Source organism: Haliotis cracherodii, unplaced genomic scaffold, assembly GCF_022045235.1.
Source record: "Haliotis cracherodii isolate W230 unplaced genomic scaffold, xgHalCrac1.p SCAF_3, whole genome shotgun sequence".
Taxonomy (NCBI): domain Eukaryota; kingdom Metazoa; phylum Mollusca; class Gastropoda; order Lepetellida; family Haliotidae; genus Haliotis; species Haliotis cracherodii.
Genome location: NW_027266286.1, coordinates 24,933,946 through 24,952,868, shown reverse-complemented (window position 1 = coordinate 24,952,868; position 18,923 = coordinate 24,933,946). Strand labels below are relative to the sequence as shown.

General features: G+C 41.5%; 1 pseudogene; it reads left to right on the top strand.

Moving 5' to 3' along the window:
* The first annotated feature begins 1,053 nt into the window (after positions 1–1,053).
* On the top strand, positions 1,054–11,788 carry LOC139474901 (uncharacterized; annotated as a pseudogene).
* Positions 11,789–18,923: the final 7,135 nt, after the last annotated feature.

Below are 18,923 nucleotides of genomic sequence, written 5' to 3'. Positions count from 1 at the left end.
GGTTATTTTGTTTGAGTAACTTTCCTGACTGATGACGTTGTATATGAAAAATGCATCCATAAAAACGGGTATAAATGACACATTCATATTAACAGTAATGTATTTATGTTTTTTGCTTCACAATTTGTCACCTCAAACGCATGTCACCATCTTCAAAAGATTGCACAATATTAATTACTGACGCAAGGACATGACGTCAGAGCATTGTTTAGTGGAAAATATGTTTTTGCGACTTGACTCAGTCAAGCAGTCATCCTGGATTATCCAGCGTATCATAGTCCAGCTTGTACATGTGTAACCATATGCTGGATAATCGATGAACCACATCTACCCAGAATGTAGGGGTGTAACACTCTCCTAACCAGAGTTCCATGAAAGCATGTCTGTCCAAAAAAAATAATTCTAGTTTACTTGCAAAAATCAATTAGAGACCTCTTAGTCTTAGGTGGTTTCGGGTTTGTGCAAAAAGTAACTTATGTAAGTCCGACATTAAGTGTATTTGCACGCTGTTTTTTGCATGCTTGAACCCTTATACAGCCGATGCAAAAACAAGACATGTTGATATTTCAACAAAGAATTAATTTCATAAAGCAAAAACTGCTATGCCATTGGTTAAGTTTAATTTTCATTGGTGAGCATGTGTTGTATTTTCCAGGAAGATTTTGACCCATAAACTGAAAAACTATTATCATACATTCAATGTGCATGGTTATGACATTATATTCAATATCAATTCAGTACCATGGCTGATACCATAAATATAAAAAAAACACCTTTCTTTTGTATGGCATTATCCACACTTACAAAACAATAAATAAGCTTAAGATTTAGTCATTAATTTAATTCCTAGGTCATGGTTACTCTCAAAATATTTAACATTCTTGGCAAATATTCCCAAAAGCCAAGCCCGAACACATAACTGTGCCAGTGTGAGGCTGTGTGTTCCGCATGACCTGACGCAGCGTGAATGGAAATTTCTGGCCCAACCCTCGAGGTCATATCCTTTGTTTAGCCACTCCCCGAAAAACCCGACTAACACGTGTAACTGGTTCATCAACATGACTTTAATGTGATGCATTAGTGACTGTGTTGTGATAAGCTCGGACGTTTGTCTGTATTCGTCTTCGAAGTGTTGGGCAATGCGGACCAGAGTTGCTTGATACCATAGGCACTTAAGGAAGCGAATAATATTTGATCACAGGAGCTTTATATTATAAGGTACTCTGATAATTCCAGATTTTCGGGTGTTTAAAAGACACATATCATCGCTACTCTCAACATGACTGCAGCCATAATCGCGACAGTGTTGTGCCTGTGCCTATATTCAATGGTTCTAGGTAAGTAAACGAACGTTTTAATGAAATTCACGTAGTACCAGCTCGTGTGGTTAATTTATCAGAGCAAGACATAGACCATTTACTTGTCTCTGAGCTTGAGTCTAGAATCCCTTGATTCATTTATCCAGTGCTATGTGTTTTACATGTGTATGCCTCGATTATCCAGTCATATAAGGTTTGCCTTTTTTCCATTTTTCATTTTTATCAGCGGTCCGGGCGTCGCATGATCATGATCATGATAAAACAATTATGGTTAATATCAATATTATACATTTACGTTTGATGGCCACAGATAAGGGCTTGCTAACCATACTCTGTTCATCACTGGGTGTGTGTGTGTGTGTGTGTGTGTGGGTGGGTGGGTGGGTGTCTGGGTGTGTGTGTTTGTGTGTGTCTGGGTGTATGTGTGCTTGTACTAGTCCGGACTGATGCCGATTTATAGTGCTAGCGCACTGAGATACCATGCTGCAGTTTAACATGAATACCCCACTTAGACACAGTATACTGACTCCGAGCCGACCAGTCCTTGTTTTATCTCCTTAATGCCGAGCGCCAGACAGGGTAACAACAATTAAATGCCGAGTGCCAGTCTGCTATTTAGAATCTGCACCAAGACGTCGCTCCTAATTGTGATGAAGAAGTTGTTCATCCATATAGCGACCCGTGAAGATTCCGGGGTAGAATAGGTCTTCAGCAACCCATGCTTGCCGTAAAAGGCGACTATGCTTGTCGTAAAAGGCGACTAACGGGATCGGGTGGCCAGGCTCGCTGACTTGGTTCATGCATGTCATCGATCCCAATTGCGTGGGTTGATGCACAAGATATTAATCACTGGATTGTCTGGTCCAGACTCGATTATTTACAGACCGCCGTCATATAGCTGGACAATTGCTGAGTGCGGCGTTAAACAACAAACCAACCAACCAAATCATCCATATATCATATCCTTACATAATAACGTTTTGGCAATGAGAAGGTAAGATTTGACTTCATTTAAAGGTTAAAGCGAATGTAATTCTCTATTCCAGGTCATGAGATGGAGACAAAACAAGTATGTACCTCCAATTCCTCGACGACATTTAATCTCTCCTGCTCGGAACAAGAGATGCTGTATTTCGTCAGTTTGGACATCCGGAATATGACCGACAACTGTGAGCGAGGTTCTTGTAGCTCAGGGTACTCCAGTACCGATGACGTCCAATGTATGGGGGTCTCATCATGTGAGAAGACTGTGGATAAGTCAATGATCCAGAGAGCGTCATTAAATATCAACCTACGATATCATATGAATGTATACATGGTAGGTGTCTTCTGCATATTTATTTCATCCCAGATTGCACATTTCTGTTTCGTTTACATACATTCATTCTATTACTTACGGGGCGATGGGGTAGCCCAGTGGGTAAAGCGTTTGCTCGTCAAGCCAAAGCCCCGGGTTCGATTCCCGACATGGGTACAATGTGTGACGCCCATTTCCCGGTGTCCCACGCCGTGATATTGCTGGAATATTGATAAAAGCGGCGTAAAACCATACTCACTGTTACAGAGGATATCATAAGTTGTCCGGCGATCTCGAAGGGCATGTGTTGTTGTTGGTGGTGGTGATGGTTGTTTAACGCCGTACTCCGCAATATTCCAGCTATATGACGGCGGTCTGTAAATAATCGAGTCTGGACCAGACAATCCCGTGATTGACATCATGAGAATCGATCCACGCAATTGATATACGATGACATGCATCAGCCAAGTCAGCGAGCCTGACCACCCGATCCTGTTAGTCGCCTCTTACGACAAGCATAGTGGCCTTTTTACGGCAAGCATGGGTTGCTGAAGACCTATTCTACCCCGGATCTTCACGGATCGTATGTGGTGTGATGTTCCCTGTGTGTGAGCCCATGTACCCCGAGCCATGTGCCACGAGGGATTTATCACACCGGCCTTCATGTGTTCTGCATGAGTTGTTTGGGCGTCTGTAGTTTGGGTCATGACAATGAATGGGGGTCATCACTTCAGCTCTGATCGCGTTTACAGTCTCTGTACTCTTATCACATGTTTTTTACCGTTGAAATCGGATACCCGAGTCAAGGTCTGGTCCGTGTAGCCTGTCTCACATTCCCAGAACCATATCATTTTCCCTTCCGCCCACCCCTTTCAGTAATGCAAAATCACGAAATGAAGCAAGCCTAGATTTTCCACAGGTACTGAATCTCTCACCTCACTTCTCCTTTTCAATCTATGTTTGTTTGTTGTGGTACGCCGTTGGAGTTAACTTGTTTCTATCAAAATTATGAAATTTAAGAGACTAAGCGTAAGTCTTGCTAGGTTAGTAATTCATGAACTCATGCCTATGCCATAGTAGGAATCGTAGTCTGAATTGAGCAGAGCAGTCAGAGCCCACAATATGAAAAAGGCCATGATCGTTTTCTTATGTCAACGTCAGCAATATACATAAATGACACGGCTGTATGTAAATAATATAGTCATGGCCAAGCAAACCAGTGGTTGATAGCACGTGACGCATCAATGACAAAAATGGTGAACATTTGACTTGCCTTTGCATGTGTTTGTCACGGGTGCTACTGGTGGGGCAGGATACTCTCACCTTTTCGCGAACACCTGGAATCAACCAGTGGTTGATAGCATGATCAACGATCATCAATGTCAGGTTTGCTTGTAGACAGTTTCAGTTGAGTTTTCGTTTCATATTTTTTCATCGTAATAATATTACTGGGTCCAGCTCATGTACCACCAAATCCCCGTCACACAAAAATAACCATAACCCTTAATGCGATCAGTGAAGGTATTTCTTTATGTTCACAGAGTGTTTTTATCTGAGTATTTGAGACGTGGAATTATTACTGTGTGGATTCTCAAAACCTCAGAGGATTTGCTCGAAGTTTTGCAAGTTTAGAAAGGAATCAAGTTGAATGATGTCAAAACATTGGTTTTGAGTTTTTCAACGTTGTACACCACTCTCCTCCTCGACAAACGTAGGGGTAAACCATCCCTTGTAACATATTTTGTTACATAAATGCGAAGTTCTTTCGTTTTTTGGAATGTTAAGCCCGCGGTCTGTTACATGTGGGCATCTGTGGTTACATATCCTAAATTTAAGTAAAGGTGACAAAATAGATTTGTTTAGTAAAATATATCTTTCAAAGTAGATATGAGGTTTGAACTGCTGATAGAGAGTGCCTTTTGAGCGAGATCTGATCTGACCAATTCATTCTTGAAGAAATTGGTCTTTCAAGATGCCATGTCATGATTGCCTAACCACTTCTTGGAAGTGAAGATTACTAAATATGCTGCACAAACCACACGCATTTAATATACTTTCAATTTGTTCAAGCGATTTGTTACATTTTTCATTTTGTTAGCATAACATATAAAGAGTTGTAAACTATTTTAGAGTTTTATGCAAAAAATGTATCATTATTTTGTACATTTTTTGGCATTGTGCCCAATTCATTGTAAACCGTGAAATGAGAAGTGCAGTTCCGTAGCCCAATTGCTAAATTTATACAGTTGCAGTTTCTCGATTATTTTGAACTTATTTTCTCAGAACCTTATAATAGTATTGGGGTAACCCTAACATCAAATGCAGAACACAGACAGTCAAGAGGGCGATTAATATTAATAAAAGTTAACCACACTTCATATATTGAGTGGGGGGCACGGGTGGCCCAGTCGTCTAAGGCGCCGCGCGATTCGATGCGCAGAGTTGCGTCCCTTGGGCACGCCAGAAACCTGTGATTGTGGGTTCGAATCCCGGTTCGCCCCGATTATGTTTCTAGGTTTGTCAGCACCATACCCGTGCCCGTGGGTTTCACCGAAGTGGTAAACGTCTGAGACCTGCATCACTTCGGGTTTTCCTCCCACATTAAGCTGACACGCCGCGATATAACTGTAATAATGTTAAAAGCGGCGTTAAACCCAACTCACTCACTCACTATTGGATATGGAAAGGGTTTTGTTGATTTAGTTTACAGTCACACGCTCATTCGTCTAACAGTCACATAATGTTCTATTCCAGGTACTCCGGTGGATATCTGTACAACGACAGGAGTTGTATCTGATGATGATATGATGCTGTATCTTGCATCCCCGAACTTCCCAGGAAACTCAAACTCAACGGATACCAACAAGACCTGCACGTGTGACCTCGCGGGGTCAGACATGACTGTACAGATCCTCGTGGGCAAATACGGCAATCGTGATCCCGATACGGAAAAATTCAACTTGACATCCGGCTCTGAAACATATTTGCCGACGGTACCTAACTCAACCATTGCACATCTCATACTAGGTGTGGAAGCAATGAAAAATAAGAACAGCATAACCTTGAATTATAATACGATAGAGAAGGAGGGAAAGGACGGCGATTACCTCTGGCTTAGAGTTAAAGGTAAGAAGTGTGTCCGCATATATATGTGGTGGTATCACCAATTACACATTATGAATATACCCAACTGCAAATGTTCTGACCAATGCTGATGACATTGTCACAAATGAGGTGAAGATCAAAACGTCGGTCTCGGTGAGAGGTTTGATGGGTATCCGCGTCCGGCAGCTTGACTCCTGTCATTTTGGAGGTCCTGCCCCACACTAGGAGTGGGAGTGGGAGTGGGAGTGGGAGTGGTAGTGGGAGTGGGAGAGGGAGTGGGAGTGGGAGTGGGAATGGGAATGGGAATGGGAGTGGAGATTGTAGATACGACTTATTAAAGGAGTTGTCTCCCTTAGTTTCAGCTCTACGCGAATATTTTCATATTGTATGAATGCTTCACTAGGTTCCTTTGTGCAGACAAGTGGCGTGTCACGTGGTATTTTTTTACACCACTCTCAGCAATACTCCAGCTACTTGTCGACAGCCTGACAATAATCATGTCTGGACCAAACAATCAAGTGACTGACATAATGAGCATGCCAGTGAGCCTGTCCACCTGATTCTGACCACGGACATAGGGACCAACTCTAACCCGGAATGCTGATTAGTTTTCTTTGACTATCTGTTCCTTCCAAACAATCGCCGATACTTAGAGGGTAGTCAACGGGCTACGACGAGTGAGTGAGTGAGTGAGTGAGTGAGTGAGTTGGGTTTAACGTCGCTTTTAACAGTATTCCAGTTATATCATGGTGTGCCGCTTAATGTGGGAGGAAAGCCCGAAGTGATGCAGGTCTCAGACGTTTACCACTTCGGTGAAACCCACGAGCATGGGTATGGTGCTGACAAACCTAGAAACATAATCTGGGTGACCTAGAACCCACAATCACAGGTTTCTGGCGTGCCCAAGGGACGCAACTCTGCACAGCGAATCGCAGCGCCCATCTACTGTGACAAGCGGTTCGATCAGATTCATCGGTTGTAATGTGGTTCATTCTATCAGAAAGATGAGACATTTTATTTTTATGATCACAGTAACATCTTATTGTTGAGTATAGTTTTGTTATATTGATTGTTCCTGGTCGCAATGCTCACTTTAAATGTGCTTTAAAATTTAGAATAACTACCTCGTACTCGAAATAGCAAATCATATTTGAATGAATGTGTGATTATTCCTTTTTGATGCATTAGCATTTTCTTTTACGTTTTATGTCTTTTACTTGAACAATGAGTGATGAACGATCAATCGTTTATGAAACAGTAACGCAATAATAATAATAATAATAATAATAATAATAATAATAATAATAATAATCCGCAGCTATGCAGGTACTTGTATTTGCTCAATTGCGGTTATATTTGTTCCACGACCAGATCTGTTTGCATTCTAGTTACCATTCCCAACTCCCTTGGGAGTATACAACCACTGCTGCCTACGGGCGCTAGAGGGTTTTTACATCCACCTGACATATCCACCTGGTACCCATTCCCTGCTGGGTGAACAGAGGCACATTTGAACTGTGTAACACCACAAGTTTTGACACTGGTGTTTCGGGTGCTTGTACGTATTTGTCGCATCTACCATCGGACGAATGAGTCCTTTGAGTGGACAGGGTGTATGTACTGTACACTAGGAGCAGTGACAACAATGTAAATACCTGTAAACATTGTTAGTCCCAAGGCTGAATAATACTATTACCAAACATCTTCTTGAAGGTACCTCTTACCTGACCGTGGCATGCAATGGCGCTACTCCACCCTCAACACCTGTCCCCCCGAGTACCACAACCACCCCCGCCGTCACCACCACCGACGTCACATCAGGAACAACACAGCCTGGAGGTACGTACCTGTTTAGAAGATGTCACTACTGTAAGTGGAGCGGCTTATTGACAAAAGTGTGCACTTTGTGTTAAAAGCATGAACAGTATAAAATAGCGGCCATATTAGAAATGGCAGCCATCTTGAAAATGGCAGCCATTTTGCTTGGCCACTTAGCCAAATTAATCACCATGGTTAAACCTTTTTTTGTACCAAGTCTCATGCTTTTCACCCAAAGTGCTCAATTCGGCCCTTTTTTCACACTTAGCCGCTCCACTATGTCCAAGATAATAGCTTTGCATTCAAAATTTACAATCCAGAGTCCCTGAAGTGATTTGCCATCCTGGTTCTCAAGAGAACAAACAACCACATGTATATAAGCCCATATTGCATCTTGCTTGAAAACAGTGTTGAATTTACACCAAAACGTTGCCCCAATTGCAATAAAGGAGCTGCACATTCATGAGAACTTGTCCCTGTTCATCGCACCAACTTACAACTTACACAAAGGATTACATTAGTCTAAACGATAAGAGTTGACGGAGTATAACAAGGCACATTGTGCTTAGCAACCGATTTATTATTCATGGATGGGGGTTGTGCTGGGATTTTGTCTGGAGACTACAGCTGATAAACCAGATATTGTTTTTATTAAAACCATGAGCCTAAATATATTTAAAAAAAAATAAACCCATCTTAATTTCTCGCAGCAATGTATTATTCTAGGCTGTCAATTTCGTTTTTAAGCAAAATTCTTTTTTCAAGCATTTGCTTGGACAATATATAGTTTTCGATAAAATTGCAGGCACCCCCAGAATATTTAATGGCCAGCCCCTTATCCTGATCCCGATTGCTTGCATCACTGTTTTCAATTATTTTCATTAGTTTTACTTCTAACATGTTCATATCCTCAGGCCTCAAAGTTGCTACTAAAACGGTCGCCAATGTGACCTAATATTCAGTTTGTCTACTCTCTAAAATTCAGACGTAGCCAAATGACTATCTTGAAAATATCTTGTGGCGACTGAATTCTAGTGCTACACATATGAAGACACCTAAATGATTATAAGCTGATCTTGGAAAACACGTTTGCTAATAACTGTACTCGCAAATGATTCCTCATAAAGTCGACAATGAACCAACATACTTAAATATTAATGTAATTAGTACATACCTAAATAATCTAGTAACATGAATTGCATCATTGTCACAAATAACAAAACTCAAGTACAGTTTCCACTAATAATCAATTCCAAGATTAGTGTTATGATTTGTACATAAATTATCAATATAATAGTTATTTGATTAAAGATAGTTTCAAATGCTTTTGGCTACCTACACTATTGGCTTAACCTCTAAATTTTACCACTGGCTACCTGGAAAACATACTTGTAGACAAGTTGCTACTTGATAAAAATGTAAACTTTGAGGCCTGATCCTTTGTCAAACAGAAACCCAATTTATTTGAACAAGTTATTCCAACCCCAAAGTATATCTCTCTGTTTCTCCAGGAATCCCCATGGTGACAGTCGCAAGTGTCTGCGGTGCTCTTTTCGCCGCCATGATCTTCACCGCCGTCTAACATAACCAACATGCTTACAAGAAACCAACTACGATTAGTAAGCACCTGCAGACCACCTCCTCGAAGTGCACGCTGCCGACCACCTCCTCGAAGTGCACGCTGCCGACCACCTCCTCGAAGTGCACGCTGCCGAGGCTGAAGGGTAGATACCCAAAGGGGTACAGGGTGGTCTTCTTGATGTTGTCCAATAGGGATTTATAAGCTCAGTAGTATTTATCTATGCAGAGTCAACTACAAAAGAAATGACCCTATGGGGTGAACTATCCATTGTCTTCACTTTCAAATATTTGCTCGGGTACATTTTGCTGATTGGTCATGAAATTGGTATGAAATCCCACCACAATTTTGTTGAGAACAAAACCATATGATCATTCGTTTACTCGGGATGTGTAATCCATAATTTCTCGAAGCTCACACGCTGCACTGTATAATTCAGAAACCTGATTAAACCGCTCATGTAATCGGCCTGCTCCAGAGCATTGTCACAGTCTAGCTGTATGAAGCTACATTTATCGCCATAATCAAGTACCCAGTAAGATGTAGTGTGTTTCTAAGAAGATCGTAAACATTCTTGCAGTTAAAGGCGAGTATGCTTGTCGTAAGAGGAAACTAACGGGTGGTCAGGCCGCACATGACGAGACCCGTGAAGTTCCGGGGTAGAACCCACGCCTGCTGTAAAAGGCGACTAAGCTTATCGCAAGAGGCGACTAACGGGATCGGGTGGTCAGGCTCGCTGACTTGGTTGATGCACGTAATCGTATCCCAATTGCGTGAATCGATGCTCATGATGTCAATCACTGGGTTGTCTGGTCCAGACTCGATTATTTACAGACCACCGCATATAGCCTACCAGCTCTTTTTATCAGTTGCGACAACTTGCATCTTGAAGCGTTACGTATTATTATACAAGTTTTGAAAACTATGTAGCATTTACTGGCTTAGGAATGTTAAATATAAAGTTAAATTTAATAAAAAACTTGAAGAGAAATTAGTCATTTTGACACTCTTTTACAATGATTGGAACAGTATTACATAGTTTCTGTTGAGATTCGGTAAAGTCTCATTAAATTGTATTTGGACCATGATTAGTTGTCAGGAATGTAGTACTATTTAATGTAAGCAGTGTTGTGGAAGTTATTATATTTTAATTTTCAAATTATTTGGATCTTTATTATTAATGTCAAGCGTTATAGAAACATGTAGACTATTCTGTGATGTTCTAGTGACACTGGACAGGTCTAGCACTGTGTAGAAAGTTCTGGAAGCTGGTTAGACTATTCATGTGGAGCGTCCCTGTCTCATCTCACACATTTCCTCTCACATTACATTTCATATTTTGTGTGAAGATCACTCATCACCCTGCCTAGGCCAGACTTTTGCTATCACCACTGTTTTTTTTTATTTGATACTGACCACTGACATCATATTATGTATTGCCACTCTATTGACAACAATTTGCGAGCTTGTCCGAAAATAGACAACTATTCAGAGAGGATGTACCCGTGTCAATATACTTGAATAACGTCACTTTCCTGTTTTTAACGACCCATGATATTTTATGAAGGGACAGTTGTTGTCAATTATGTACAATTCGAATTAACGGAACCTTTTATTGTTTATAAAATATGTTCAAAACAAATAACGGAACTATTTTTCAAGTGGATGATTTTAAATTTTGTCCGAAAACGTGTCGCCAGTGATGAGTCTCGCAATTTGAGGACGTGTATTGGTCAACCTTGGTTTCGGCGACAGATAGAACTTTGTGAAAATAACTTTTTAATATTTTCAGGTATTTGTATAATCATTAAAGCTCAGTAAATAGTATATACAATATTATGTTGTGATATAATGCTTATGATATGTATAGTCGGAATGTACCCTGATTTAAGGAGAAATTTCTCGTTACTGTGTGCTGTACAATTCTTATTCTTGTTCTCCTTCACCTTGAATACTTAACAATAGGTTCGTTAGTTATCAACATCTTTCTTATATTTTACTTTTGTCGCCAAACAGTCGTTAATATCCATATCTTTATGGTAATTGTTTATATGTTGTGATGTTTTCATATAACACATCCGCCTGTAGGATAGAGTTTTTTTTATCATGGTGTCAACACTGGGGCAACTGTAAAACAGTGTGGACCTGCACAAACCTACCTTAGCCATACATCTGTTGTAACTCTATGTTAAAACACATGACTTACTTCTTTACGATCGTTTCATTCAGCGGGTTCCAGGATGTGAGGGAAAATGAGAATTGCATGCACGTTTGTTTACTTTTGTGCTGTAATTACTGGATAATCTATCAACGCTTTGCAAGACACAAGTCCGTGTAGCGACCTACTATACGCAGGGAACATCCATTTGATTTGCATCGGGGTTGGGTGGAGGGAATCATGTTGTTGAAAACATCTATTTCCCCAGCGTTAGCCAACTTACCATTTACAATCTATTCATTTTCACTATTAATTTGGTTTTATCAACAAAACAAATGATTCATTTTGACCACTGCCAACAAGTTATTCCTTTTGGGCATCTCAACCCGTGCCATAACGTTTGTCAAAACGAGGTTCATTGTACGGGATTCCTTGCTTCCGTAGGTAATCATCAATTACAGATGCTCGTCGCATGTTGTTTGAATACTATTGTCAATATTACCTATAGCTCCTTGTGCAATAAATAAATATGTATTTTCCATAATATTGTTATCGTTTTGAATTTATGAATTTGAACATTAAGGTCCATTTGAAAGAATATTACCGAACTAATCTTTATCTTAATAATGAACTGTGCTCCTTCACACGTTGTGACCATGATGGGAATCGACTCGGGGTCAAGACGAGCTAACACTTTAACCACTAGACTACCCTATTAACGTTGTATTCATTTGGGGAATTGAACCAGGGCCCCGTTCCACAAAGCGATCGTAGCGCTATGGTGATCGTAACTGCCATACTTTAACATAAACCTACGACAGTCGTAGCGCTATGGTGATCGTAACTGCCATACTTTAACATAAACCTACGACAGTCGTAGCGCTGAGGTGATCGTAACTCCCAAACTGTTACATAAACCTACGACAGTCGTAGCGCTGAGGTGATCGTAACTCCCAAACTGTTACATAAACCTACGACAGTCGTAGAGCTGAGGTGATCGTAACTCCCAAACTGTTACATAAACCTACGACAGTCGTAGCGCTGAGGTGATCGTAACTCCCAAACTGTTACATAAACCTACGACAGTCGTAGAGCTGAGGTGATCGTAACTCCCAAACTGTTACATAAACCTAGGACAGTCGTAGCGCTGAGGTGATCGTAACTCCCAAACTGTTACATAAACCTACGACAGTCGTAGTGCTGAGGTGATCGTAACTCCCAAACTGTTACATAAACCTACGACAGTCGTAGAGCTGAGGTGATCGTAACTCCCAAACTGTTACATAAACCTACGACAGTCGTAGTGCTGAGGTGATCGTAACTCCCAAACTGTTACATAAACCTACGACAGTCGTAGAGCTGAGGTGATCGTAACTCCCAAACTGTTACATAAACCTACGACAGTCGTAGCGCTGAGGTGATCGTAACTCCCAAACTGTTACATAAACCTACGACAGTCGTAGCGCTGAGGTGATCGTAACTCCCAAACTGTTACATAAACCTACGACAGTCGTAGCGCTGAGGTGATCGTAACTCCCAAACTGTTACATAAACCTACGACAGTCGTAGCGCTGAGGTGACCGTAACTCCCAAACTGTTACATAAACCTACGACAGTCGTAGCGCTGAGGTGATCGTAACTGCCATACTGTAACATAAACCTAGGACAGTTGTAGCGCTGAGGTGATCGTAACTCCCAAACTGTTACATAAACCTACGACAGTCGTAGAGCTGAGGTGATCGTAACTCCCAAACTGTTACATAAACCTACGACAGTCGTAGCGCTGAGGTGATCGTAACTGCCAAACTGTTACATAAACCTACGACAGTCGTAGAGCTGAGGTGATCGTAACTCCCAAACTGTTACATAAACCTACGACAGTCGTAGCGCTGAGGTGATCGTAACTCCCAAACTGTTACATAAACCTACGACAGTCGTAGCGCTGAGGTGATCGTAACTCCCAAACTGTTACATAAACCTACGACAGTCGTATAGCTGAGGTGATCGTAACTGCCATACTTTAACATAAACTACGACAGTCGTAGCGCTATGGTGATCGTAACTCCCATACTTTAGCATAGACTTACGACAGTCGTAGCGCTACGATCGCTTTGTGATACGAGACCCAGGGTCTTTGGAGTGATGAACCATCGATTTAACCACTAGACTACCCCATTTATTTTGCACCATGCATGTAGGGAATCGAACATGGGACTTACGCGTGACGTAATAGTCCGTTGGTTACCCTTTTAGTATCGGCGATTGTTTGGAAGAAACAGATAGTCAAAGAAAACCAATCAGTATTCCGGGTTTGAGTTGGTCCGGACACCCGATGTCCGTGATCAAATTCAGGTGGTCAGACTCAGTGACATATGCTCATTATGTCAATCACTTGATTGTCTGGTCCAGACACGATTATTGTCAGGCCGTCGACAAGACGCTGGAGTACTGCTGAGAGTGGTGTAAAAAACAGACAAACAAATACCCAGTGACACGCCACTTGTCTGCAGAAAGGAACCTAGTGAAGCATTCATATAATATGACATTATTCGCGTCGAGCTGAAATTAAGGGAGACAACTCCTTTAATATGGCGTATCTACAACCAGTACTTTGGGGGTAATCACACAGCGAAAGAGGGGAGAATATGACACGGGTGTATTTCTTTTCAAATTAAAACATTTGAACATTATTTGGAGAGAGGCGGAAAAATGATACAGGTGTTTTTGGAAGGGATGATACATGTTACAGAAAAATATGTCCCAGTCCCATTTCCCCTCCTCAATCCTTTAATAAAAAATGACCAGTTCCTTAGATCTAAAGGTACCCAAAGAGCTTCCTTAAAGATGACACAATACCTTCCACTTCTCTCATGTACACCACACGTATGTAATTTTCTATTTGGATGCCATTCATTAGCATCTGTAAATGACATCGGGGCATGTTGGTATTGAGCAAGATTAATACCAGGAAATCCTTACTTTCACCATGAAGGATGTTCACAACTACTTCTCAGACTGTCGGTCTTCCTCAAATGCCCTGACATTCCTTTGGGGTAAATTCTAATTAAATTGGATCTGGATCCTAAAGAAACACCGGGCGGTCGGGTAGACTAGTGGTTAACAGTTCGCTCGTCACGCCGAAGACCCGAGTTCGATTCCCGACATGGTTCCAATGTGTGAAGTCCATTTCTGGTGTCCCCTGCCGTGATATTGCTGGAATATTGCTAAAAGCGGCGTAAAATCTAACTCACTCACTCACCTAAAGAAACACAACATTCGTCCTCACTTGGACAGGCTTCGTTCTCGGTCAATTCTCTGGTCCAGCCTCCTGGAGAAAATAGTTAAACGTGTAATTTCGTCACTTAAAACAGAAACCTGGAACGATTGATTGACATCTTGTATATCAAATATTCATCCAGTTGTCTCCTCTCAAAGGCCCTGGAAATCACTAAAAGAAACCCTTGTAGAAGCAGCTACATTTGTGTACAGGTTGTGTGGGCTCTTGAGACGTCGTACCTGTGATAAGTGTAACTGTCTCTATCATGACACACAGACTCAGACACAGACAGACACACACACACAGACAGACACAAAAACAGATACACACGGACTTAGACACATCCACAGGCACACAGACTCACACACACATACACAGACATACAGACAGACACATAGACACACACACAGACTCACACACACAGACACAGACACACAGACTCAGACACACATAGACACCGACACACACAGGCCCAGGCACATACATACACACATAGACACAGACACACACATAAATTCCAGACACACACAGCACACAGACATACACACATACACACAGACACAGACACAAACATACACACAGAGACACACATACACAGACACAGACAGACACAGACACAGATACGGACAGACACAAGCAGATACAGACACACACACCGAAAAAACACATACATACATAGAGACACAGAGACACACACAGACACTCACACACACACACACACAGACCCACATACACACAAAGACACACAGAGATCCCAGACACACACAGAAACACATACACACACACACAGACACACAGAGACTCAGGCACACACAGACACAAAAACAGACACAAACACACACACGCACAGGCACACACATACACACACAGACACGGACACACAGACTCAGACACACACAGATAAACACACACAGACACACACATACACACAGACACGGGCACACAGACTCAGACAAACACAGACACACAGACTAAGACAAACACATACACACAGACACGAGCACAGAGACTCAGACACACACAGACACGCACATACACACAGACACACACAGAGATCCCAGACACACACAGAAACACAGAGACATACACACAGACAATATCTTTCAGAATAGATTCCTCGCACACTAAGTCAACTAAACTGAAGATCGGCTGGTCACAATGTGTGACCCGTACAAATGTGTCTCGGTATCGGGATCGTTCCCCATCCTTTTAACAACTGGGTTACCTTTAAACATTCACTGAATCTCAAAGAAACAAAAACAATCTACCAATTCCTTCTTCACAACATATTTCGAAATATTGTGTCAGTATATTTATCACAACACTGTAACATAAAGCCATGTTTAATATTTCCTTCTAAATTGCTATTATGTACTGGCTCGTTCATACTGTTCAACAAATTACAATTATTGTATTTTTATCACCCGGTGACACCAAACATCCCATACCGCTGGGCAAAACAGCGGCTACTGTGACCGTATCGATAAATGTTCTCGTTGCTCGTTAGGACCTCTCATCGTCATCGAGAAAATCGCACACGTTTCTATTCTGCTCTGCTGCTGAATTGAGCAGATGTAGACAAAATGGTTATTTTGGAGTTGCACTAGTACAAAAATACCTCCCGGCGATTTGCGAAAAAAGCGTGAAGGCTCTAAATTGACAGCACGCTGTTTTTAACAATCATCATAATGTACGTATATTAGATCACTGCTGTAGGTAGATATGTTTGTTCTTTAATTTCATACACGTATTCTTAATCCTAGTCCGAGATATATATATTCTGAGCAAATAGTGTGACGTAAAGAAAGACAATGTGAGTATATGTCTTGTTACCATGGAAACATGGTATGATCATTACATATATTACGTTTTTGGTCTATTTTACATCAGTAATTACCGGCAGTATGGAGGATGTTAGTTCTCCTGTTCCCTCGTTAATGCAAGTCAACCTACAGATGGATGCGGTTAAATATGCAAATGAGGTACCCGTGGAGGAACTACTTTTGATAAGCTCCATGCATCAATACAATGTCAACTTGCACAATAAACTATTTGCCTAACGCTCCCAATGAATTTAGATATGTGTTTCTCGATGTGTGAATGTTTCCCTTCACAAACATGGCTTCAAATAATAAATTGGGCGGTTGTATTCATATACGCTCAAATATATACTAAAAGTCAACGCCAGAGAACAACCGGTCTCGAATATCCAAACAAAATACAAACTATATCATTGGCACGTGTTTGTGAATCACAAACATACAAGGTGTTCGCGAAAACGTGAGGGTATCATGCCCCATTGGTCGAAACCTTTGGAGCAACAGCACTGAACCTGAAGAGTTGTGAAATGTAGACACCAAGGTCTGGATCTACTTGAATATTGCTCGACATGTAGGGAAAGTTGACCATTGGAAAGTTTTGTCATCCTGTCTTGTCGATATTTTGTTCACTCTGAACTTTATTACATGAATGAATCGCTGAAATTCAGGGACGGCGCCAGGTGTTCGCGAAGAGGGTAAGCCTGCCCTGCCCTGCCCTGCCCTGCCCTGCCCTGCCCTGCCCTGATGGTAGCACCGGTTACTGATCGTGACTGAAATGAAGTCATAAACATCGACTAGTGTAATAATGACAATATTTGATAAGGAGAGCAGAACCTAACATGTATCAGTCATGATTGACAGGACTGGCGCCGTGGTGTAGTGGTATAGCGTCCGCCTGGATAGCGGACGTTTGGGGGTCGATCCCCGGCGGCGTCATACCAAAAGTACTTGTTGTTGCCCTACGACGCTGTATAAGTGCAGTGATCTTGGACACGACGTAACAACCAATTACACCTCATCCATCCATGACTGACAGTATGGAGGGTGTACATTCTCTTGTTGCATCGTTAAAGCAAGCCAACGTGAACAGATGCCGCGCTGATTTCTGTTAACTGGATTTAATATACTGTACTTTACGTTTGAGACATTATCAGTCATTATCTCCAGGAGTGAGTGTGAGTGAGTTTGGTTTTACGCCGCTTTTAGCAATATTCCTGCAATATCACAGCGGGGGACACCAGAAATGGGCTTCACACATTGTACCCATGTCGGGAATCGAACCCGGGTCTTCGGCGTGACAAGCGAACGCTTTAACCACCAGGCTACCCGACCGCCCCTTATCTCCAGGAAAGCCGGCTTTACTTAATCATAGTGCTCATGTACGGAACTATCGCAACTTCGTGATGCGTCATGATACTTTAGCAGTGTGCGAAGGTCAGTTATGTCGAATTATATTTGACCTTTTCTTGCTATGTCGTGCCGTCAATACACGCCCCCGTAAGTAACAGGGAAATATGGTAATCAATTCAAACAACACATGTTTAGGGATGATTGCATATAGGTGTCTGAGTGACATGAAGCTGACGGGGAAGATAAGGTCACAGGTGACCACAAGGAGTGTAATTATACACGTGAAGAGCTTAGAGCCATAAGGCCCAATGTCATGTGGAGTCTGTTTTGAGAAAAATGATGAAAACACATAAAATTATGCATGTTAATGAACTTTTTTATAACCGATAAATTCCTAGACATTAACGCAGAGATATAAATGTTTATAAAAAAACATTCAAAAAAGGAGATAAACTTACGTTTTTAATTTGTGTAAGGGTGGAAAGGGCCAATGTCTGTATTTTGGCCCTTTTTTACCCTCAGGCATTTGCATGGGATTTAACATGTGAGATTGATAAACTACTACTGAAAGTCCAAACACATACTATTGAAGCATTTTTAAATGATTTAAACTAATGCCAATTTTGTTGAAATAGTTGAAAGATAATAATAAGGTATCCAAACTTCTCTCTCAGACAACCAGTCTCAACCACACACGGAAATGAGACCTGAAAGGGCCAAAATCTAGCAAAGTGACTTTGGCCCGTTTGGAACTTGACTTAGACCCTTTTATAGAATTTTAAGTAGCTATATTTCAAAAACGCATCAATGAAAACATACGATATTTCTTCTACAGGTAGACAAGAACTCATAGATGTTATTTATGCAATACTATGCAAAAAGGGCCAAAGTGCATTTTGGCCCCTTTTAGCTCTAAGCTCTTCACGTGTGTTTGATCTGATGTGCGTAACGTGAGGTGAAGTGAGATGGGGTGAGGTGACGTGGGGTTTGACGTTGCGTTCAAGATTAATACCCTTATATGGCGACGTGCATGCACACATTCGCCAATGGTGTTTAGAGCCTAGAAACTGGGAAATCGACGATGGTCCCGTGTAATGATTTTACATGGGTTCACTGTTGACTCTCTGGACAGGCGTAGACGAGTCTGGAGGCGTCATAATGAACGTCATGCGAACGTCAACGTAAGGCAACATGACAGAT